We start from the raw sequence: 25,403 nt of genomic DNA, 5'->3' as shown, positions 1-25,403 counted from the left end.
CTGGGAAGCCCTTCAGTTGCCCAAGAGACTTGCACCTACAGTAGATGACATCACAGAAAGAACCAATGAAGCAAAGAAATTGATTCCTTGACAACTTATTTATGTCGTGAGAGACTGTGCAATTGATGGGCACCATGGGATCAGCGGATAGGAGAAGAGATTAGAGCTATGTGCAATTTGGAAACACAATATTGTGAACTACATTAAAGGATCCATACAAGGAGGGGTGTGAGAAGTCTCTCTCCCATGAGTGTCGTAGTTCCTGCTGCTGAAGAAATTGCCTCCTCATCTTCTCCTACTCCTACATTGACCCTGTGGTCGTCTTCCTTTTTTTGGTTATTGGGACTCGCCATCGCCAGCTTCACTGCTTATGAACTCAATGAAGCTCCTGTCCTATTTTTCAAAAGCATGTCACCTGAGAATAATCTATTGCATGTTTAATTTGTGTGCAATAAATTTCATCGTGCTACACCCACTATGGTTCCACCTGCTGAAGGCATACACAGAGTATTGCATGGATGGAGAGAGAGAGAGAGAGAGAGAGAGAGAGAGAGATTATTCATCTGCTTGATGTTTTTTTAATGAAGAAACCACCCTACCTCATGACCCTACCCCTCCTTGGTCTTCTACTGCAACCAATCTGCGCCCTCCCCTTTAAGTGCCACGGGGTCATAAGCACGGGATCCCAAGTTTAGTTTTTTGCCCGAGTTTAGTTTTTAGCAAATTGCACCTAATTCAAAAATTGGAGAGGGTCCTCGTTTATCAAAAGCGAGAACGTGAGCACAGGGAGGAGGAGCCTCAAGTTGAGAGAGAGAGAGACACAGAGAGAGAGAGAGAGAGAGAGAGAGAGAGAGAGAGAGAGAGAGAGAGAGAGAGAGAGAGAGAGAGAGAGAGAGAGAGAGAGAGAGAGAGAGAGAGAGAGACTACTGATGCAAATGTACATGATGTACTTGATGAGGAAAGGGCTGAAAATGAGAAGGCTAGAGGTATGCCAAAATGGATGGTGCATACATTGCATGACAGTAAATTGGATGCACCTTTGTCTAGTCATACTCGTTCAGGCTCTCGCCATGCATCTTATGTATCATATTGTTATGCTTTGACTGTGTCTAGGCTGTGTCTAGCTTACATGATGTTGAGGAGCCTCTATCTTTTGATGAAGCACAAAATTCAAAAAATTGGATGGCTGCCATGCAATTAGAATATGATGCACTTATAGAAAATGACACATGGACTTTATGTGATTTGCCTCCTAGAAAAAAGGCCATTGATACAAAGTGGGTTTACAAGTTGAAACGCAAGCCGGATGGTGAGATCGATCGCCATAAGACTCGACTTGTTGCAAAGGGTTATGCACAGCAAAAAGGCATAGATTATGAAGAGACTTTTGCTCCCACTTGTCGTATGACTATTGTGAATTTTCTATGTGCATTGGCAGCTCATTTTGGTTGGGATGTACATCAATCAGACATTGTTACTGCGTTCTTAAATGGTGACATATTTGAGAAAGTTTATGTAACGTAGCCTCGTGGTTTTGTCGTGAAAGGACAAGAGGAAAAAGTGTGTAGATGTAAGAAGGCTTTGTATGGGTTGGAGCAATCTCCTCGTGCTTGGTATGAGAAAGCTGACACTCATTTGGTCAAGCGAGGCTTTCGTAACAGTCCAACAGAAAGCACATTGTATGTAAAGCATGAAGGTGATGTACTTCTCATTGTGGCTCTTTATGTAGATGATTTGCTAACCACTGGACCAAATGAGAGACATATTGCTGCATTTAAGGCTGATTTGAATGCTACTTTCAAGATGAAAGATTTGGGGCTGTTGCTTCATTATTTGGGATATAGTTTAAGCAGTGTGATGATGGTATTGCCTTGTGTCAAAAAAGTTACATAGAGACATTGCTATGTAAGTTTGGACTTGAGGATTGCAAACCTATTGCCACTCCCATGGAAACAGTTTTGAAATTGAGTCTTCATGATGTTGGTGATCCTGCTGCTGTCACTCTTTACCAAACTGCTGTTGGATGCCTCATTTATATATGCAACACGAGGCCAGATATTAAGTTTGCAGTCTCACAGGTCATCAGATTTATGCATAGCCCAAGGTCTAAGCATTGGCACAGTGTCAAGAGGATTTTCCGATACCTTAGTGACACTTTACATCTTGGCTTGTTTTATCCCAAGGGAGGATCATTGCTGCCAGACTTACATGCTTTTTTGAACTCAGATTGGGCTGTTTGTTTTGACAGGCGAGTGTCCACAAGTGGTTTTTGTTTCATGCTTGGCAGTTCATGTATATCATGGCTGAGCAAGAAGCAACCCGTTGTGGCCACTTCGAGTTGTGAGGCTGAGTACAGGGAAGTCTTCACAGCTACAGTTGAGTGTGTATGGCTCAGACCTCTTATGGCTGATTTGGGTGTTGGACAGGACACTGCCAACACTATCTACACTGACAGTCATAGCGCATTGGCAATTGCGAGGAACCTAGTTTTTCATACTCGCACAAAGCACATTGAGGTGCATTACCACTATGTCAGGGAGAGACTCTCAGGAGGAGAGATCAGCTTGGCTGATATGCCAACACAGGACAACCTTGCAGATCTTTTCACAAAGGCATTGTCTCGTGAGAAGCTCGAAGCTTTCCGCAAAGCTTTGGGCTTACTCCCCTTTGTGCACTGATCATGTCCTCAGGGCATGGCACTTCCCTTTACTCTTGTTCACCGCATCGCTCCAGGGGAGATTTGCTACCATATACATGTGGTAGTGATGTGTGTGAACACACTAGGACCGCCCGGGCATTTTTTCCTTCTTTAGGAGGTTAAGTTTTCCCCATTGCATTGTATATACGCCCATCACTCTAGGGCTATCTATCTTTCCATTGCACACTAAGTAACACACTCTCTATTGTGTGCCTTGAGCTTCCTTCGTCTTCTCCAAGCTGTGTGCATTTCTCTGCAACCCTAATTCCAACAAACAGTGAAGTCAATTAAGCATGGAAACCTTTTATGGCTCTTGAAAGTTTGTTTTTTAATTAAACACTTCAAGAGCCTTAGTCATTTAAGCATAAAAATCACCTCAAGATTTAGGCAAGGTTCCCACAAACACTTTAAGCACTTTAGTTAGCAAGCCGACAAGCACCTCATGCTTGGGTAGGGTTCCCACCTGAAGGTCAGTCCTAACTCGCCTAAGGTCAAAGGACTTTTCACATTAACTTTTGGAGGTCTTTAATGAAGCTAAACCTAAGTTATTTAAGCTCCATTAGGTAGCATTGCTCTTGAACATACCATCTCTTAACCTCGGCCTCATGTTGAGACAGATCCATAAGCACATGTCTATATTCTAACCCTTGTTCCCGTTTATTCTCCCACATTAAATGATGAGTTTAATATGAGAAAATTATTTGGGTTGGTTAGATATTAGATTTTATGACATGGGAGTTGGTTGAGTTTCCTAAAGGTAAGCGGACACTGCAGAACAAATGGGTGTATAAGCTGAAGGAAGAAGAAGGTGGAAAGAAAAAGTACAAGTCTAGGCTTGTGGTGAAAGGGTTTTCTCAAAAGAAAGGTATTGACTTCAATGAAATATCTTTTGATGTTGTAAAAATGAACTCAATTAGGTTTGTCTTAAGCCTTGTGGCTACTCATGATTTTAATCTTGATCAAAATTAAATACGGCATTCCCTCACAGTGACTTAGAGGAGGAAATCTACATGCTTCAACCAAAGGGGTATAAAGTAAAAGGTAATGAGAAAATGGTTTGCAGATTACAGAGAGCTTGTATGCTTTAAAGAAAGCATCAAGACATTGGTTCCTGAAGTTCGATCATGGATGTTGGATCACGGATTAACAACATTCAACTCAGATCATTGCAAACCAACATTTTCACGCGGCCAGAGACTCGCTTTGTTCAAATATTATGGTCAGACAACGGTCAAAAAATGGTCGGTCGATTGGCCGTTGGCTGAATTCAATGGCCGATGGCCGATTTCAAAGGTGGACTTGTCTTCTCAAGGCCGGTCACATATGGGCGGATTGGGAGTCCAATTTGGACTTCTCTACACAAGGGCGGCTACACATACACACACACACACACACACACACACACACACACACACACACAAGTTGTGTGTCTCAAAAAAAAAATCTTTTCAAGACTGTCATCTTGTCTCTTTTAAATTTTAAAGTGCTTATTTAAAGGTTATAATGTCAAAATTGCTAATTTTTTAGACTTTAAATCTTGCGTTCTCTCTCTCTCTCTCTCTCTCTCTCTCTCTCTCTCTCTCTGTCTCTCTCTCTCTCTCTCTCTCTCTCTCTCTCTCTCACTCTCAACATGCACCTAATCTTTCTTTGACAATTTTTTTATGTACCATTTTTTAAAAGTAAGTGAAACCTACCAAGTTTTCTCAATATGGGGAACCTACCAAGTCTTTTATCAAGATTTGGTTCAAATTTTTAAGCTTAAAGGAAATTTAAAATTTATTTCCAAGCTAAACTCTCACACACACTCTCTCTCTCTCTCTCTCTCTCTCTCTCTCTCTCTCTCTCCCCCCCCCCCCCCGCCCGACTGGCCTAGATTGGTAATGACTTTACTACCTTTGTGAGCTTAATATCAAATTAGGTTTTTTATGCCATCAAAACTATACCACCTATTGGGTTTTTCTATCAAAGCTTCCAAACAATTGCTTCGACCATCCAAGCCTCTCGTGGTTTTTTTTTTCTTGAAGTATTTTTTGTGCAATTTTTTATCTATGCTAAAATGAACATATAGTATGGGAAAAACCTCTTTGTTTTATGATATATGTATGATAAACCTAGGTTGTTTAAGCGTAATGTTCAAACTAAGTAAGTATTTAATTCTATACCTGAGAGATAAGTAGATTTTTCTATAGTACATTAACTTGATTACAAACTTGATGCCATTTGTTTTGTTTTTATAAGCAGGGGATTCAATGATTACCTTTAAAGCTTCATTGTGATTTGTCAAACGTAAGGTTAATTTTCATTGAATACCTACAATACATAAAATGTTTTTTCCTTCACGTAACTTATCAAGCTTTTTTCAACAAGTCTAGTACGTGAGCACCCTAAGTGGACGGGGGGTTTCTAATCACTGAGCAAAAAAAAAACGAGCGAAGATAAATTCAAGCAAATTGATACAAGATCAACAATGATGTAAGCAAAAAATTATGCATTGGCACATTACTTTCATTGCCACAAATCTGACACTTAATTGACAAAAAATGAGATTTAAGAATCATTATGAAAATTGAATACTTGAGACAAAATCAATCTCTTCATACTAAAAACGTGGCATACTTTCTCTCAAAAATAGACAACCAAAAACAAGTGCCTAAAGCATTAAGCACGGACAAGCGATCTCTCTCTCCCTGTCTCTCTCTCTCTCTCTCTCTCTCTCTCTCTCTCTCTCTCTCTCTCTCTCTCTCTCTCTCTCTCTCTCTCTGTCTCTACTTTGCATTGTAGTACCCTGCAAGTGCGTTTATCAAAAGCGGGAACGTGAGCACAAGGAGGAGGAGGGTCTTCGTTTATCAAAAGCGGGAACGTGAGCACAGGGAGGAGGAGCCTCAAGTTGAGAGAGAGAGAGAGAGAGAGAGAGAGAGAGAGAGAGAGAGAGAGAGAGAGTCTTCTCAGGTAAAGAAGGAGGGATCCCATGGTACTTACTAGGCGCTCAAACCGTTATGCAAGCACGCTGAAAGAGAATCCTTTGGATGGCTTCCGGTAAAGCAACAACTCTCCATTGAATCTAGTGGAAGAAATGGAGGAAGACGACTCACCTACTCTCATGGCGTATAGTAGGCGCTCAAACCGCTATGCAAGCAAGGTGAAAGAGGATCCCGAGGATGGATTTCGGCAAAGCAGCAACTCGGGATTGAATCCGGTGCAAGAAATGGAGGAGGATGACTCACCTTCTTCACATATCGATCCTTCACAGGTGTGTGTGTGTGTGTGTATGTGTGTGTGTGTGTGTGTGAGAGAGAGAGAGAGAGGGAGATTGTGTGTGTGTGAGAGAGAGTGAAGGTCTGTGTATGAGTGTTGGAGAGAGAGAGGGAGATTGTGTGTGTGTGAGAGAGAGTGAAGGTCTGTGTATGAGTGTTGGAGAGAGAGATAGAGACAGAAAGAACTTGTGTGTGTGAGAGAGAGGGTGTATGTGTGTGTGGAGAGAGAGAGAGAGAGAGAGAGAGAGAGAGAGAAAGAGAGACACTTTCTGCTGATTATCTAGAGTGTGTTTATTGTTAAGGAAAATAACTATTTCAAATGTAACCAAGATGAATCCGGGAGGTGGTGGCGGTATTGTTTAGCTTTTGAAGCATGTATAAGCAAACGTCAGCATTTTGAGAAGAGAGTGGATATGAAACACCACCTTGAAAGAAATCATCAATGTGAAAATGTATTCATACCACCGCTTCCAATAGGTTGGCCAAAGGGAAACACAAAAATTCACAAACCCACTTCTTCCAGGTCACGCATTCAAAGCAAGTCTCGATTTTTCAATGTTGAGCAAAAGCTTAAGAATGCCAGAAAGGCATACAAGAAAAGAAAGAGAGAACAGGGAGAGCGGGGATGGACGCCTTGTGCACGTAAGAAGAAAGGAAAAATAACAAAGGAGTCATGGATAGATGAATTTGTCAAAGATGAGCTAGCATCATGGGACTCAACATCCAAACACGAGAGAAGTTGGTCATAGAAGGAGTTTCGGATGGCTATGATAAAGTTGTAAGTTTCAATATTTTTTACATACTACATTATTATATATGTGTTCTAAATTCTCATGAATTATAATGTTCAATAGAAGCGCATACAACATCAGATTTACCTAAAGGAAGCGAGAAGAGTAATTCTACATAAAAAACAGAAACCACACCGGTATAGTGCTCACATAAATTGTCTCTTAAACAATATATATACTATTTTTAAATAACTTCTTTGAGACTACTCACCACCAGGATGCAAGCACAAGTCAAATGGAGATTCCTCCTGCTCCTCCGCAAAAGCTAAAGACCAAAAGAAAGCGTGACCCTGAGGCAATGGATGGATTGACACAGGAGATTCATCAGGTATTTTTGAATCTATATCAAATAAATAAATAAATCAACCACACAACATCGTTGGCAACCAATATTTGATGATAAAAAATCGCAACAATCGAAAGATAAAACCCATGTCGCAATTGAGATTCACCAAGGCGTGATTGATTGTAAAAGCCCCATACCGCTAAGTCCAGAAGGGACTGTCAGGTAAGCTATCATGTTTTTTAGTGATAGGCTAGTTTCGTAACTTTCAAGTTATATTTTTTTCTTATTCTATGATATTTTTACTATTGTAGTGGAGGAGTCATTTTCCACTTAAAGTCTGTACGTTTTAACCTTGGGGTTGACATGATAGGATCGTTCCAACAGAGTGAGCTTGATGTTGAGGCATCGACAATGGCTATGAACCTATTTGCTATGTATGAACTTTAGTTTTTTTTCTTTTCGAATAGTTAAAATGATATGCATTTGTTATCACATATTTATATATATATATATATATATATATATATATATGAAGAACTTCTTTGGTTCGCCAGATCTTGGAAGCCATAGTTTCACCTTCTTCCCAATTGTTGATAGGTAATAATATTATTCACCATCTTTTTGTTGTATATGGTATGTTATTAAAATTTATGACACCCTACCTATGTTCAGATCCCATTGGACTCTTATCGTTTTGTACAATCCGCATCGTCTACGTCTAGATGGAATTCCTCGAAAAAGGTCATGCTTTTAAATGTTTGATTCCTCGTCCATTCTACGCTCAGCTCACGAATATCGGGATGTTCGACAAAGGTATACTTGCAGAGGTTATGTATGCTAAATAATTTTAGTCTCATTGCATAAGCTTCTTGTTTTCCTTGTTTTAGAGCCTATTAACATTTTGAAAAATATTGTACAGATCAAGTTGTACAGTCAGAGCTATTGGATTCGATAAATTCGATAGGATGTGAAACTATTGAGGTGAGTGATCTACAAAATCTCAATGTATCTTTTGGCAGTCAAATGTAATTTGTTTTGTTTCTTGGTGTAGATTCCACAACAGCCAAATGCTCATGATTGTGGATGGTATGTGACGAAATGTATGCGCATGCTTATTAAGGGTGGCTTGGTCGGTCGTCTCGCCATGTTCTTGGGTAATCCATTATGTTGTTTGTTTTGTTAAGGATTATATGTAGTTGTTTATAGAAGCTTTTGACTACTTATATTTATGGCAGCTTTCTAGAAAATGGTTTCAACATGAAGATGTGAAGATATTGAAAGAAGATCTTAGAGAATGGTTGGCCCGAGCACTTGGAGAAGTGCCATTGCAAAAGGAATAGACAATGGATTTTTTCTATACATGTAGCTTTTGGACTCGTGTAGCGATGATATGACTTGTTTTATGTATGCTCTTCAGACACGACTTGGCTAACAACTCTTTGGAGTTAATTTTGATACAAAACCTTAGTATGTTTTATGGTCATGGTTTTTCGTTATGGTTTATGATCATCGTTATGGTTTTTGGTGTGGTCTCGAGTTACGGTTTATGGTCATGGTATCCAGTTATGGTTTATGGTCATGGGTTCTTATGTAGTTTATGATCATGACTCCCGATTATGTGTTGCCGATTATGGCTGTGGTGAGTGACTCCGGTTATGGTTTACGTTTCCGGTATGGTTTTGAGTTACATATCCGATTATGGTTTGCGTTTCTAGTTATGGGTTGCGGTTATGGTTATGGTGAGTATTTTCGACTCCGCTTATGGATTATGTTTTTTGTTTTCGTTATGGTTATGGTTTTCGATTATGGTTATGGTAAGTGATTCTGGTTATGATTTACATTTTCGGTATGGTTTTGAGTTACATATCCGGTTATGGTTTGCTTTTATGGTTATTGGTTGCCGGTTATAGTTATGGTAAATGTTTTCGACTCCGGTTATGGTTTGCGTTTCCGGTTATGGTTATGGTTTTGACTCTGGTTATGGTTTACGTTTCCGGTATGGTTTTGAGTTACATATCCAGTTATAGTTTGCGTTTATGGTTATGGTTATGGTAAGTGTTTTCAACTCTGGTTATGGTTTATGTTTCCGGTATGGTTTTGAGTTACATATCCGGTTATGGTTTTCGTTTATGGTTATAGTTGTCAGTTATGGTTGCCACTTATGCGTTTTTTTGTATGGTTTTCGAGTATGATTGTGTGATTTACATTTTCAATTGCGTTTCAGATTTTGACTCCGGCTATGGTTTGCATTTCCGGTTATGGTTTTGACTCCGGTTATGGTTATGATCTTGACTCGGTTATGGTTTATGTTTTCGGTATGGTTTTGAGTTACGTATCCAATTATGGTTTGCGTTTATGGTTATGGTTGCCGGTTATGGTTGTCACTTATGCGTTTTTTGTATGGTTTTTGAGCATGATTGTGTGATTTACATTTTCAATTACGTTTCTGATTTCGACTCCGGCTATGGTTTGCGTTTTGTTATGATTATGGTTATGGTTTTGACTCCAATTATGGTTATGGTTTCGACTCCGGTTATGGTTATGGTTTCGACTCCGGTTATGGTTTACGTTTTCGGTATAGTTTTGAGTTACGTATCCGGTTATGGTTTGCGCGTTTATGGTTATAGCTGCCGGTTATGGTTGCCACTTATGCGTTTTTTGTATGGTTTTCGAGTATGATTGTGTGATTTACTCCGGTTATGGTTTGCATTTTATGGTTATAGCTGCCGGTTATGGTTGCCATTTATGCGTTTTTTGTATGGTTTTCGAGTATGATTGTGTGATTTACTCCGGTTATGGTTTGCATTTTCGGTTATGGCTCTATGGTTATTGTTTCGACTCCGGTTATGGTTATGGTTTCGACTCCGGTTATGGTATACGTTTCCGATTTAGGGTTTTGAGTTATGTATCGATTATGGTTTGTGTTTATGGTTATGGTTGTCGGTTATGGTAAGTGTTTCCGACTCCGGTTATGGGTGTGTAATATTGGTTTCCGGTTATGATTATGGTTTTGGATTATCTGGTTATGGTTTGAATTTATGGTTATGGTTGCCGATTATGGTTATGGTTTCCGACTCCGGTTATGGTTTCCGACTCGGTTATGGTTGCGTTTATGGTTTTTAGTTATGGTTATAATTTTCGATTGTAGTTATAGTAAGTGATTCCGGTTATAGTTTACGTTCCCGGTATGGTTCAAGTTGCGTATCCGGATATGGTTTGTGTGTATGGTTATAGTTGTCGGTTATGATTATGGTTTCCGACTCCGGTTATGGTTTGCATTTATGGTTTCCGGTTATGGTTATGGTCGCTTTCGTGTTACATTTGGTTGTATTTGACGTACACTTCCTTGTGTAGGCATGTCCACAGTTTTCGGGCACATGCTTGAAAACAATACATCTTTTGTCATGGTAAGTTGGTTCCAAAGCGTATTCAATCCTTTTTTATCTCTTTCATGCAAATTTTTTTGAATGAGACTCAGCATGTCTTTAAGACTTCCAATACAATATGATAGATTCTCTGCAGACACCTTCTCTTTTCCATCTTTGTCGTCCTTTTCATCAACATTTTCCGGTAAATTGTGATTCCAATGATTATCTACAGTAGTAGAAGTTCCTTCAAATCTTCAAAACAATGAGATACTATCAATCGAACACCATAGATGTGTTTGCATTGGGAGCTCCAATCTGCACAATCACAGTAGTTGCTTTGCAAGCTTACATGATACCATGAGGTTGGGTTTGATGTACTTCTTATTTTGAATAGCAAAGACATGTCATTCAATACTTGTAGGCTTGTTTGATCATGCTTGTACTTTTGTAAAATTTCCTCTCCTGCTGGTAACCTTGAGGTGTGGCTCCTTGACGAGCCACGGATAGAAAATCGACCTGAGTCAGCTGCATAGACACAATATTAATACATAAAACTCTGGCCCAACATATATCATAGAGTTAATCTTGTACCTATCTCTTGCTTTTGCTTGAAGAAACGAGATAGTGTTCCACCCATTCAATTCCCTGTCTTAGAATCTCCCACAAGAGCATGTATCAACTCAACTACTGATCGATTTATACGAGCATCTAGAAGTGTATATTTAATGTATTGCCACAATCTTTCAATCAAATTTGTTGTATCAACTTTTCCATAGTTGAACAATCTTCCCACTTAGGCCACATTGCTCTTCACATGCAACTATGTCCACACCAACCATTTGAAACGTACCATTGAACATTGGGAAATTGTGAGTACTTGCTTAGGAATACTTGATAACGTCCTTCAAAGTCCTCTTCTGTAGCACTATGCATAAGATTGGACAAGCTTGTATAGATGTCATTTCTTATCTCTTTGGGGACCTCCATATAGATAAATCTTAAAGAATTGATGAGAGGATGATAAGGACATGACAACAATGCGTAAAATTTACTTACTTGTGGAAGAAGATTCTCCACCCATGCTTTCTTTACATGGAACCAGCACAACAACACTAGACAGGAGATTTGTTGCCAAGTTCCATCTTCACTAATGGCCCAAGAATGAGGATCCTCATTTATTGCCGCTCAGCATGCTTCTAGTTCTTGTTGGGATTTATCAATTACAATTGCACTTGGACGGATACTACCCATTCGAGAGAAAATGAGACTTAACATCCTTCTAAAGCAGTAACCTCACGGTGAGACCCCGGATCACATGTGCACATCATACACCATATGGGTAGGCCATTTCAAGTTGTTTTGATAAGACAGCAGCATATAATGGTAGACTATATATGTTCGTTCTGAAAGTACTATCAATGGCCCATGCATTATTATGTGAAAAACGTATCGCCATTTGCAACATCCAGTCATCTTGAATGATAAGTATAAATGGATTATCTTTATCATCAATAACCTCTGGATTATAAGTTTGACAGTATAAAAACCTATAATATTTCATGATGTTATTTTTCACAAAAGGACGGCAACAAAGGAGCAAAATCACAAAAAACGTGTACATACCTTATTTTGTTTCTTGAGATCCAAAGCTTCATTGTACATTGACTCCCAACCATCCTTGGACACGTCAGCTGCACTTTTATGTAGGGATTTATGATCTTAATACATCAATCTTTCTATTACCAAGAGAAAAAGTAAAGATATGTACCTGCATGGCGTACAAGATAGGACAAAGAAGCAATCTCTTGGGGAATCATGAAGAACCTGAAAATAGTGCACTCAAGGAGAGATGCTTTTTGCATATGGAGTTTTTCTTTGGATATATACATTTGAGCTACATGTCGAGAGCTTCCCACATCAAATAAATCTTGTATACAACTTTCTAATACTGAAGGGTGGACAGGGAGATGGTATAGGTCATTTCTGGTTCCTGTTTCATGACCCGTATGGTGAGGATGAAGAAGTATTTGAACATTGTCTAAGTCTTTCTTATCCTCTACTTGAACTTTGAAGCTACAACCACACTTCTTGGATGTATGCAATCTCTTCTTGCCTCCTTTTCGTGTAGGTTCACTCCCCTTATGGCATTTATAGTCAACAATGGTTTTCAAAGAGCCATAAAGTCTTTGTTGAATGTACTCGGAGCAACCTTGCCTTGTACTCAATCATTATACACTTAAGTTTCTCTTCCACATTGGTCCTTGTTGTAGTGAGTATCATGGAAGGCTCCCTATTGAGTTCCATTCTTTGGTGCCATGATTGTGGAGCAGTTTGGTTCCTAGTGTGATTGCACTCACATGCATTGAAAAAGTCCCGAATGTAAGTAAGGGAAATTCCATGCTTTTGAATACCAACATACCATTTTGACTTGACCTCCTCTATCGTGTCATTAACATCACGATGTCTACCTTGAGTCTCATCAAGATAGGCTTGTTGGACAATACTTTCCCAGTCCTCAATGCATGCAATCCACAGATTGGGAGCTATCTTAAGACAAAGGCAAAGAACATTACCTTCTTTCCTTGAAAGCTTTAAATTATCCTTTATTCTTCTCCATTTCCTTAAATCCACCAAATGGGTACAACTTTTGAGATGTTCCAATGTTACACATAGATCTCCTTGCAATGCTTCAATCATAAGGTTGTATGTGTCCTTGTTGAAGTATAAATAAACATGTGACACGTATGAGAATGGATCAAGAGTACCTCTTTGAGAAGTATAATGGCTAGCCTCAAGACTTTGAAAGGGTCACGAAGACCCCCGGTGCAACCCATCATCACTTGAGGATTCAGATGATTCATAGTTGGAAGAAGATAGTCACCAGCTTCTTCTCCAAAAAGGGTTTCCATTTTCTGTAGACTCGTGCTCCATATCATGCATATAGATTTTGGGTTTCTTGATTAGCCATGAAAAGTAATGTGAACCCAACTCGACCCGTCACTGCTAAAAACTAATCTCGGGATCCCGACATTAGATTTACCTCCCGAGCTTAATTTGGTAGGTGGTGCCGCACATTTACGATGACATTAACTCCCACTTTTGTAACTTTATGGGAAAGATCTTTTTTTTTGGGAGAATAATATCCTCAAAAGTCTATGACATCATTGAAGTCATTAAGAGCGCTGCCAGTAGTAATCCCTCTTGCCAAAACTAAAATCGGGAAAAAAACTAAACTCGGGATCCCGAGTTTAGTTTTTAAACATCGACGGGCGAGATTGCGTGCGCCCCTCTTTTTGAATGAGTGCCATTGATCCCATGCTTTATATGACCGCGTGGCACTTAAAGGGGAGGGTCCGCGCCGGTGCGGAATGGTTGCAACAGAAGACCAAGGATGGGAGGGGTCATGCGGGTAGGGTGAATTTTTTTAATGAAACGAGTGTGAGACCTTTAAGTCTTTAATGTATACAACATAAATTCTGACCTATCCTCCCCTAGTCCCTCCTCGTTGAGATCCTTACCCTTGTTCCATGGCACACCCTACGCTTGACAATAGATGCCACCGTTGTGCATGAGCTCATAAGGACAACCTCCCTCCATAGTGGATACCCTTCGCCTTCCTCGGGCACGTGCCGTTGTGGACCTCAAGCCTCGGCCCTTCACTTCGACAGTCGAACGTAGCTTGCCTGCCCAATACACCTCAAATAGTCATCACTCCCTAAAACGCCAACCAGCATGCCAATGAAATGGAGCCCGCAACCAGCTTGGTTGCAACTAATTCAACTCCCTACTAGAGACAATTTTATATAAAAAAAAAAACTTGCATTGTTAATCGTAAATCTACTGGAACCGTTCCGCGCCAGTGTGGACTAGTTTCAACAGGTTTCACAAGGGCATAAGAGACAATGTGAGAGGCTAGCGAGCAAAAAAGTCTTTGGCAGCATAACCTTATAGTATGCACACGCTACACAAAGGTGCCTTCCACATTATGATACAACATGAGCCAAAAACATTAATATGTGCTTTTTCTAAATATACACTCACTATCAGGTTCTAAAGAGGAGGCCCAATGTGGCAAGGTCTATAATGGCGCCACATGCTTATGTCATTGTCTCCACTTTAAACAAAACTGTGAGAACAACCCCAACAAGGTCACATGCAATCTTTTCAATGGGGAAAAGTGTGAATGCCAGAAAAACTACAAGAATCCATAATGCCAAGAAGGAAATGGAGCCAAGAACAACTCCTCAGATAGAAGCAAGACCCATGTCAATGTGCTAAAAATTTGCATGAACAATATTTGAATGGACGTGTTCAATTAGAAAAATTGAGCATGTTCAATATCTAAATAAACGTGTTCAATTAGAAAAATTGCAGAAGTAGGGCAAGGGGTTGATTGCAAAAACAAAGGGTGTCATATGCACATAAGTCAAAGCTACTTTAAAGATACAATTGAAGATCATGTTTTGTCGAGTCTTAATGCTAATACGACAAGTGACTTGTTGTGCATGCTACAATGATGCTGCAATGTAGGGCACCCACAAAAAGTAGCCAAACTTTTGCACTCATATTATAATCATGGACATGCATAACATGATCATTGATAGCCAGTGCATTGAAAAGGATGTGGAAGACTTAGTGCATTTGCATGTATGATAGGTACATTAAAGTTACAAGCCCAGAAAGAGTTGAAGGAAGCTGATTGCTTGTCTAGGCTCCCTTGATGTCGCTTTTAGACTTGCCGACTTTACCATTATTGAGCCATAAGAAGTCCAAAAGGAGCTATCCCTTGGCAATTCTGCTATATTAGACCCACCCCACTACTTTCTATAATTAACCAATTTGAGCCGTGGGTGTAGATACTTAAGTGCTTATTTTCAAAGCCTAAGAGGAGTAGCAACTAAGGTTTTGAATTGCCAAAAAATACACTAAGTAAAGACATAAGTAGAATTAGCATGGCTGACAATAACCAAGAGAGTTGAATGAACACTGATAACTTTGATTTTGCACATGAAGATGCTAATGATGATGCCCCCATGTTTATCAATTATCTTGTTACTAGGTTGCATCAAGCTATGGGCAAGCTATGGGCAACCCTACTTTGCAAGCCGAAGTTACTCAAGAACTTCGTGCTTATGGGATTTCCCTTCCTCTCCAAGAGGAGAGAGAGCTTAGGAGGCCACTTGATGAAACCCCCAAAAGAAGACTCTCTCCCATACGAGAGGAGGAATCCAAAGAACAAGAAATTAATGAATCCCTAAGTTACTTTGAAGATGTGGCTCCACGAAGACGGCAGTCTAGACGATCGCCAACTCCTCCCATGAGGAAATGGTCAACACACAATCCTTCTCCTCGTCACTCGGAAAGGGAAGAGAGGAAACAAAGGAAGAAAAGGTCAAGAAAGAGGTCACCCTCTTCTCCTTCTTCTTCACCTTCGTCCTCTCCCGATAAAATCTATGGCTATTCTCCTAGAGAATACAAGAGGGGAGGACATCGCAAATCATACCCTGCATGGCGAAGATCACAAAAGCTCAAGAAGTTCAAAGAGGGAGGAAAGAGTATCTCTTTTCTCACCTATGATGGAACCTTCGATGCCACCGACAAAATATTGGCCTTCATCCGACAATTCAATGCGGCCTTTGGAGACGAGGGCTTCACGGAGTCCTCCAAGCTATGCCATGTAGCTATGCACTTCCAGAAAACGGCTCGTCAATGGTGGGCTAGCCTTCGTGGCAACGGTGTTACCATATACATGTGGCAGTGATGTGTGTGAACACATCACTAGCACCGCCGGGGCATTTTTTCCTTCTTTAGGAGGTTAAGTTTTCCCCAATGCATTGTATATACGCCCATCACTCTAGGGCTATCTATCTTTCCATTGCACACTAAGTAACACACTCTCTATTGTGTGCCTTGAGCTTCCTTCATCTTCTCCAAGATGTGTGCATTTCTCTGCAACCCTAATTCCAACAATTGGTATCAGAGCAGGTTGCGTCCTCTTGGGCTTAGTCGCCAGCTGCTCCAACACACACCTGCTCACTTTCTCCAATTTCAGTGAGGTTTTCCGAGCATTCGCAGGTCGACAAATATTTTAGGATAGCTCGTAGAGCTGAGTCTGCTCAGGTTTTTGATTCGGGCTCATTTCGGTCTCCGGTTCCACTACAGGCAGGTCTGCACATGCAATTTCATCATTTTATGCAAATTTTTTGTCAGTGCCATTTTCTGCATAACAGGTGCCTTACAGTGTTCTACGGTTTGTGCTATAGCACGTGTTGTTCCCGCTTCGTTTCTCCTCTTTTCGGAAAATTTTTACATCAGGTGCAACATTTACCATGGCTGACAACAACACAGATGTCTTCAAGATGTTTTCTACTGTGGACAGGTTGGATGGGGACAATTACCCTATGTGGGCTTATAAGATGCAACACCTTCTTGTGTCAAAGGGCATCTAGAATATTGTGCAAGGAATTGATGTACGTCCTGGTTATGAGGATGTAGGGGATGTTGACGATGTTGCAGGTCTTGCTGCAAGGATTGCTGCTATTAGAGTTGTTTTGCCTACGACAGAACAAGCTCGTTGGGATGTAAAGGATGCGCAGGCTCATGCATTGATTGTGTTGTTTGTGAAGTGCACCATTGTTCCTCACATTCGTTCAGCAAAATCTACAAAACAGGCTTGGGATATTCTAGCAGGTCATTATGCAGGCCGCAATGAGGCTAAAATTTCTTTGCTGTGTAAAGAGCTGGAGTCGAAGATTATGCATGAGGAAGATGATATGGAAACTTTTCTTTCTGGTGTCAAGGATATCAATGAGCAACTTATTTCTGCAAGTGAAGTCATTTTAAACAATTCCCTTATGCAGATTGTTCCAGATTATTACCAGATTCTTACCAGACTTTTGCTAGTACTTGGAGACTTATGACCCAAGGAAATCCTGAAGTTGTCAAGTTTGATGCATTATGCAACTCTTTGTTGCAAGAGTCACTTTCCCCCCAAAAAAAAAGGACTAGACAGCGTGCAGTTGAACAGGTTTTTATTGCTCCTCAAAGAAAGGGTGGTAACAGCAATGCAGCCACTTCTTATGGTTCTACTGCGAGTGGAAAAACTTTTGTTCCCAATGCTTCTGCTGGCAGCACTTCGTCTAGCAATTCTGGTGATAAGAGCAAAAAGAAGATGCGTTGCCATTATTGTAAAGCTAATGATCACTTGATCAAGTAGTGTCCTAAGTTGAAGGCAAAAGAGGCTAAGAAGAAAGAGGGTGGTTCCATTGCAAATGCTGGTTCCACTACAAATGCAGCCATTGTTGAGTCTTCTATAAAAGGAGACTGTAATACTAATGTTGATGCAGAATGGGAAGAGGTCACCCTCTTCTCCATCTTCTTCCTCTTCTAAAGAAAGTGATGGTGCAGACAAGGAATAACAAGGGAAGAAAAAGGCGAGGAAGAGGTCGCCCTCTTCTCCATCCTCCTCATACTCTTCCTCTTCTGAAGAAAGTGATGGTGCACCTCTTGAACCACTTAAAAGAAAAGGCCATAAGAAATCCTATGCCACTTGGAAGAGGTCATCCAATCTCAAAAAGTTCAAAGAGGGAGGAAAGAACATCTCTTTCCTTACCAACGATGGCACCTTTGGTGCTACAGACAAAGTCTTTGCCTTTATCCAGCAATTTGATGCGGCGTTTGGAGATGAGGGCTTCACGGATTCCTCTAAGCTACTTCATGTAGCTATGCATTTTCAAAAGTCCGCCAGGCAATGGTGGTCTAGTCTATGAGCAAATGGTGAAGCTCCATGAACATGGAAAGCTTTAAGAGCTTCCATCATGAAGCAGTTTTTGGCTACCGATGCCAAAGACAAAGTACTCACCAAATGGTGAAGCTTGAAGCTCTCTCCCTACGAATCTATTCACAAATATGTAGACAAGTTTTGAGATTTACACCTCAAAGCCATTGTCTTCAAAAAGATGGATTTTGGAGAGAGAAAAAAACAATTTTGTGCGGGTTTAACTGAGGATATGGCGGAGTATGTTAACTCCCAAAGACCATGCACCATATCTGCGGTCATACACCATACCATGGTGGCTTCAAGAATCAACTTCCAACATGGGGCTAAGAGAAATCTTAAGCCCATTGAAAACAAGGACCTTAATAATGAGCCTAAGGGGAAGGACAATGTCCAAAAGTCACCCAAAGGCAACGCCAACAACAACAAAGCTAAGGAGAAGGGAGTTCATAAAGGCAAAAATAAACTCTCTCCTGAAAAGCTAGAGTGTTATCGGAAAGATAACTGCTGTTATAAGTGAGGGGAGCAAGGGCATGCATATCGTGCTTGTCCCCACAATAATACACGTAATGAGCCTCCTAGAGCTACCTTGGTTGAAATTCAAGAATAAGATGCTCATCACAAAGAATCTCCTTTTAACCATGCTTGGGGAAAGCTAAGAGAACATGATGCTTTTATTGTCTTTGACCTTGGTTCTACTCACAATTTCATATCCACAGAGTTGGCCACCAAGCTAGGCATCCAATCCTATGAGATGGGAGATGTCCTACCGGCCGATGGTGCTTTCAAGGGGCAAGAAGCCTCAATCACTCCCTTAATTGGGAAATTGAGGCTCCATGTCCAAAGCTACATGGACAATGAGGATTTCTTCATCTCTCCTCTCAAGCATGAGGATGTAATCCTAGGGGCACCATGGTTTGATCGCATGGCTGCCAATGTTAAATTCCTTGAAAGGTAAATCTACTTTAGGTTCAAGGAAAAAGATATGTACATAAATGCTAAGGAGTTGGTTAGTACCATACCCCTTGTACATAAGCAAGCTTTCAATAAGTCAATAAAGAGCTCTATTTTCGTGTACATGACTTTTGTTAAAGATTCTCAAAATAAACCTAATGCTTTAGCAAAAGAAAATATAAACAATCAAAAGGAACTAGAGTTATCCAATTTCCTCAAGGGGTTCCAAGATGTTTTTATTAACGATATCCCTTGTGTACTACCTTCCAAACGAGGCAATGACGACCATGCAATTGAACTTCTTCCAGGAAGCTCACTGCCTAATAAACCTCCTTATCGAGTTTCTCAAGCTCAACAAGAGGAGATTATACGGCAAGTGCATGATTTGGTTGAGAAAGGCATGGTTAGGCCTAGCTCATCTCCATTTTGTTCACCAGTGTTATTAGTGCAAAAGAAATACGGCACATATTGTATATGTGTCGACTATAGATTACTAAATAGGATCACTATCAAGAATAGGTTTCTCGTCCCACAGGTAGAAGACCTATTTGATATGCTACAGAGGTCGACCTACTTCAGTAGCATTGACCTAAAAAGTGGCTATCATCAAATAAGGATAGTTCAAGACATTGTAAAGACCGCATTTTGCACTACTTTACGAGTACATTGTCATGCCTTTTGGCTTGACCAATGCACCAGCCACATTCAACCGTATGATGGAGAAGCTATTCAAGACTCACGAAACCTTTACTAGGGTATTCTTTCATGATATAATCATCTACTCTAATTCATTAGACGAACACAAGCAACACCTGTAGGTAATATTTCAAGTTTTATGAGAGAATAAGCTTTATATTTATCGAAAGAAAAGTAAAATTTTCTTACAAGAGATTCAATATTTAGGTCACATTATCTCTCGTGATGGTATCCAAATGGATCTATCAAAATTAGAGGTAATAAAAGGATGGCCTAATTCAAGGAATCTGCATCAACTAAGAAGCTTTATAGGTATGTGTGCATACTATAGACGCTTCATAGAAAAGTTCTCACAAATTGCAGGACCATTACATGACCTAACAAAGAAAATTGTTAGGTATATATGGTCCAGCAAGGAGAACAATGCTTTCGAAAAGCTTAAAGAGAAGCTTACCTCTCAACTTGTGCTTACACTCCCGGATCTCTCAAAGCCTTTTGAGGTCCAATGCAACGCTTGTGGTGATTTCCTTGGAACTGTTTTGCTTCAAGAAGAGCAAGCCATAGCCTACAAAAGTTGAAGGCTCGACCCTGTTGAGTAAGCTCTAGGGATATATGAGAAGGAACTCTTAGCAGTTCTACATGCTCTAGGCTCGTGGAAGCACTATTTATTAGGGACTCCTTTCATTCTATGAAGCTTGTGGTGATTGCCTTAGAGCTGTTTTGCTGCAAGAAGGACAAGCCGTAGCCTACAAAAGTCGAAGGCTCGACCCTGTTGAGCAAGCTCTAGGGATACATGAGAAGGAACTCTTAGCAGTTCTACATGCTCTAGACTCGTGGAAGCACTATTTATTAGGGACTCCTTTCATTTTGCAAAGGGATCACCAAAGCCTTAAGTAAGCTCTCCGACAAATAAATGAGGTGGGAAAGTTTCCTTTCGCAATTTCATTTTAATATTGCTCACATTGGTGGCAAGCATAATCAAGTGACCGATGCACTCTCAAGACGACCGAGAGTGAATGCAGTATCTATAGCAATTCATAATTATCTATCTTCTATGATAGATGAGTACGCTATTGATCCCGATTTCAGAGATGTGATTTCAGCCCTTGCACTAGGGAAGAAGGAAGACCCATTTACCCTACAAGATGTTTATCTTCTCTATGGCAATAGACTATGTGTTACTAACTCACTACGTGAGAAAGTAATGTATGAATCCCATGCTCCTCCTTATGTGGGGCATAGAGGGATTCAGTTCACCCTAAAAGGGATAGAAACATGGCCTACCATGAAAGCAAACATACAAGAGTATGTTTCAAAATATGTGGTATACCAATTCACCATGGGAGAGCATATCCATGGATTTTATCTTTGGATTACCCAAGTCTATCCATGGGAATATAGAAATATGGACGATAATAGGAAGGTTTAGCAAACATGTTCCCTCTCTTTGTCTATGGTGGAGCTTCCACAGGTAAAACCTCCATTCTGCTGGAGATTTTTAGGCAGATGAAGCGGCCATTTGCATGCACAAGTTGTCGCTCATCTCATACACCCTGCATTCTATTTGAATACATCCTCAATCAGCTCAGTAAACATGTACGAAGCCCCTCAAATAGCCTTGCCAACGTAAATAAATGTGATATGTTTTTAGACTTTCTGGATTTTCTGATTGACGCTTGCACCTTTGCTGTCTCTAACGAAGCTGGAAGCATCGATAAAGGGCTTGTCAGTCCACACAAGTAAGAAGAAGGTATGAATGCCATTCTTGCTAGACGTGGTAGTGGAAGATGGACGAGAATGGCTAAAAACAACGACAATAGATGGACAACCTCTCGAATTTGATGGTGGATAGTAGCAACCTTCAAGAGAAACATGCATGCCCTCAATTTCCAAGGAACTACAAGTAGAGGGGGTTGCCTAGGGCAGATAAAGGCACGGGTGTCGGGAGGGCAGCTTCATGTAACACAGAGATAGATACAGATTTGGCAAAAATGGCAGAGAGAAAATGCTAGAGAGAAAACGCTAGCATAGGATCCAAAGGACATCCCTTTTGGCATGATTCAGGACATCAATGATTTGAGCCAACCTACAAATGATGAGCTGACTATGGCCAGCTGAGTGCGAGTTACATCACGTCTTAGACTCTATTGTTGATAGAGTAAGATATCACCTTTTGTGGAGGTTGATAGGAAACAAATACGCAAGAGTACTCTGGTGAGTCATTTAAATGGAGATACTAATCTATGTAAGGACAAATTGACCAGGGTGAAAAGTGGGGTTTATTATTCATTTGATAAGAAGGTCAATTTCAAAGTAGAACATGTCTTACAGTAGGCCTGTGACTTTAGTAAGTTTTTGTGTGTCTTTGCACACATGTATGTGGCCCACGGGCCTAATTTCTGTGTTTGTACTTAATTCTTGCAGATTCAAGCCTTGAGTTTCTTCATCAACTGTGTTAAGCTTTTGCCAATACTGCTCGTCTTTACTTGAACGTGCAGGCAGGAGCTTTTTGGTCATAAGGATATTGTACTTTGCCTGGATTCTTGCATTTATTATTCAAGCATCACTTTATTGGCTTCTGGGGGGAAGGATCATTCAATAGGTATTACAGTTCTACGGTGCTATTTTATGCTTGTTCTAACAGGCCAACCAAGCCTTTTGTCATTAATGCTCAAACCATTTTCAGGTCAGATTGTGAAATGTCGGAACATGACATTGTGTAGCCATTGCTGAGGGAGATATGGCAGCTGTAGGACCTCTAGCTTTCTCCAAGAAGACTAAAAAGTTTCTTGTCAGTGGAAGCAGATACTTTTAGAATTTTTTTAGCAGCATTTGTCCTGAGAAGAATGCTAATATTTTTGCACATACCAATGATCACACCATCAAAGTCTAGAGTGCCACTAGCTTTGAAGACATGGCCAGTAAAGACAGGCCAGTACTACTTTCATCACTAGCAACAGTTGCTGCCCATGACAAAGACAAACTCCATAGCTATTGCTCCAAATGACAACCTGGTTTGTACAGGTTCACAGGTAAGGACACAACTACTTTATGCATTCGAATGACATTGCGAATTTTCAATCGTCATTATCTTTTTGCAATTGTTTCAGGATAGAACTTCTCGCATATGGAGGCTTCCAGAGCTAGTCCCAGGTGTCACACTATGTGGGCATAAAAAAGGTATCTGGTCAGTGCAATTTTCTCCTATGGACCAATGTGTTTTAACAACATCTGGTGACAAAACTGTCCTCATATGGTCTTGTCTTAAAACATTTGAAGGCCACACAGCCAGTGTACTCAAACTCACAAGGAATGAAAATCATATCTGCAGGTAGTTTCTGACATGTTTTGTGGAAGGACTTCAACATTGCGCATAATGTTTTGTGGATGACCTTCAACGTTATGCACCATGATGATGTTTTGTGGAAGACCATCAACATTGCACACCATAATAAGGTCTCAGTGAGCCTATTTATGAACTGATTGTAGGAGTTGATGTCTTGTTAAAACTATGGACCATCAAGGCAAATGAGTGCATAAACACGTTTGATCATCATGAGGACAAGGTGCATGTTCGTAGTTTGAATTTTGGGCATCACTAGTGATAAGTAGTTTAGTCCAGGAAAATCAGCTTCTTATTTTCTATTATTTTGCAGATCTGGGCTTTAGATGTTTGTGCAACTGATGAAATGCTTGCTACTAGTGGTAGTGATTGAGTCATAAACTTGTGGATGGACTCTACTCAAGAGGATGAAGAGGAGGCATTGCGCAAAGAGGTGCCAAGTCATCTCAACTAAGAGTTTATGTGGTCGTGAAGCTTTAATTTCTAATCAGTTTTAATTTTCTTTAGGAAGAAGAGACCTTGAAAGATCAGGATTTGTCCAATGCTCTAGCAAATACTGAAAATGCAACTGCATTGCAACTTGCGTTTGAGCTGAAATGACCTTTTAAGCTCCTAAATGTCTTTACTGAGCTTTTCAGGTTGGTTCATAGCTGATCTTTGATGTTGTGGCCTCATTCCCTGGTCATGAATATCTGTGCTGGCATTGCTTTGCAAGTAGATGGGGATGCAGGTACACAATGTTCTAAAAAAATTAGATAAAGAACACCTTCGATTACTATTATCTTATGTTCGAGAATGGAACACAAAACCCAAGTTTTGCCATGCTCAACGTGTGCTTTCAGAACTTTTTTATGTTTTTCCCCCAAAAGAGTTGTTGGAGGTGAGTTCATGCTGCTTCAAATTCAACCAGCACATCTCTTTATTTTACTTATGAAGATTCTCTACCTACTCTTTTTCAGGTATCTGGTCTTCGTGAGCTCATTGAAGGCATTTTGCCTTACACTGAACAACATTTTAGTAGGCTTGACCGGGTACATAGGAGTACTTTCCCTTTGGATTACACACTCGCATCAATGTCGGTATCGAATCCTTTGGAAACTCACAACCCCTATCAGACAGTCAAACACAAACGAAGAGGAATCTTTTAGTACTTTCAATCAACTCACTGCAATGGATACTAGCAATTTAAAGCAACTCACTTCAACGTTAGAAGAAGTTAAGCAGGCTAAACTTGGTAGCAATAACAGGATTAGTGAAGGTGAAGCAATTTTTGAGAGTGAGATGATATCGGTAACTAATTATCCAGAATTGAAAATGTTGCCCAGGATGAAGAAGAAAAAACAAAGAAAGCTTTCCATTAGTGAAACAAATGAGGATTTGCCAGCTAGAAAAAAGCATAAGCAGTGGGGAGGTTAGCTGTTGGCAATCAGCTTGAGAGAACAATTGAAGTTTCTGGAAGGAGACCCTCCCTCTTTTGGGAGTTTCCAAATGCTGTGTAGCCTTTTCTGCTCATGGTCTTAGGCTGTTTTGTCTCCTACAAAATGTTGTCCAATGCAGTGAATGAAACCTTAAGAATCAGCGATTTGTCTTAGGTTATCAGTTGTAATGGATTGAATTTGAGTCAAGTAGCCTGTGCTATCATTGAAGTTTGTGGCATAATTGTTACAAGTATTGTGTTGCCAGTTCTTGATTGACAATTTTTTTTTGTTCTCCCTTTTAAAGCTTACGAACCCCGTTGCAGCTTTAAGAACTAAGTTTTTTTGCTGGCTATGGTGAAATGTACTCAATGCTATCTGGGGACTTGCACAATTCTTCATCCTACAAATAACCTCTGATTGGCTAAAATAAGAGATCTTCACAAGGTTTGGGGCTAGTCTTGAAGAAACTTGAAATTTTAATAAATGTGCAAGTCACCTAGCAACGACGGCGCCGTCGTTGCTAAGGGAGGGGAGAGGCTATTATTAGTTGGCTTTTTGAAGGGATAAAGGGACCTAGAACAAAGAACTCTGCAAGGAAAGAAGCAGAGGACCCCACCGATTTTCTTGAAAGGATGTATGCAGAGGTAGAAGCACTAAGGCTAAAAGAAGCTCAAGAGGCCAAAAGAAAAGCATGAGAAGAGGCAGCACAGCAAGAAACTCAAGCGGAGACTACTGCACAAAGCGAGGTACAACAGTATCACGAGGAGATGTCTACATAGCCTACCTCACCTGCTATGGAACAACAAGACCAACCAATG

General features: G+C 40.3%; 2 pseudogenes; both read left to right on the top strand.

Moving 5' to 3' along the window:
- The first annotated feature begins 5,666 nt into the window (after positions 1-5,666).
- LOC147455715 (uncharacterized) lies at positions 5,667-8,369 on the top strand (annotated as a pseudogene).
- Positions 8,370-22,317: 13,948 nt separating this feature from the next.
- LOC147455714 (protein TORMOZ EMBRYO DEFECTIVE-like) lies at positions 22,318-24,583 on the top strand (annotated as a pseudogene).
- The last annotated feature ends 820 nt before the right edge of the window (positions 24,584-25,403 follow it).

Source organism: Adiantum capillus-veneris, chromosome 6 (assembly GCF_014529385.1).
Source record: "Adiantum capillus-veneris isolate H3 chromosome 6, ASM1452938v2, whole genome shotgun sequence".
Taxonomy (NCBI): Eukaryota; Viridiplantae; Streptophyta; class Polypodiopsida; order Polypodiales; family Pteridaceae; genus Adiantum; species Adiantum capillus-veneris.
Note: the sequence above shows the minus strand (reverse complement) of the source record. Positions and strands in the feature narration are given on the sequence as shown.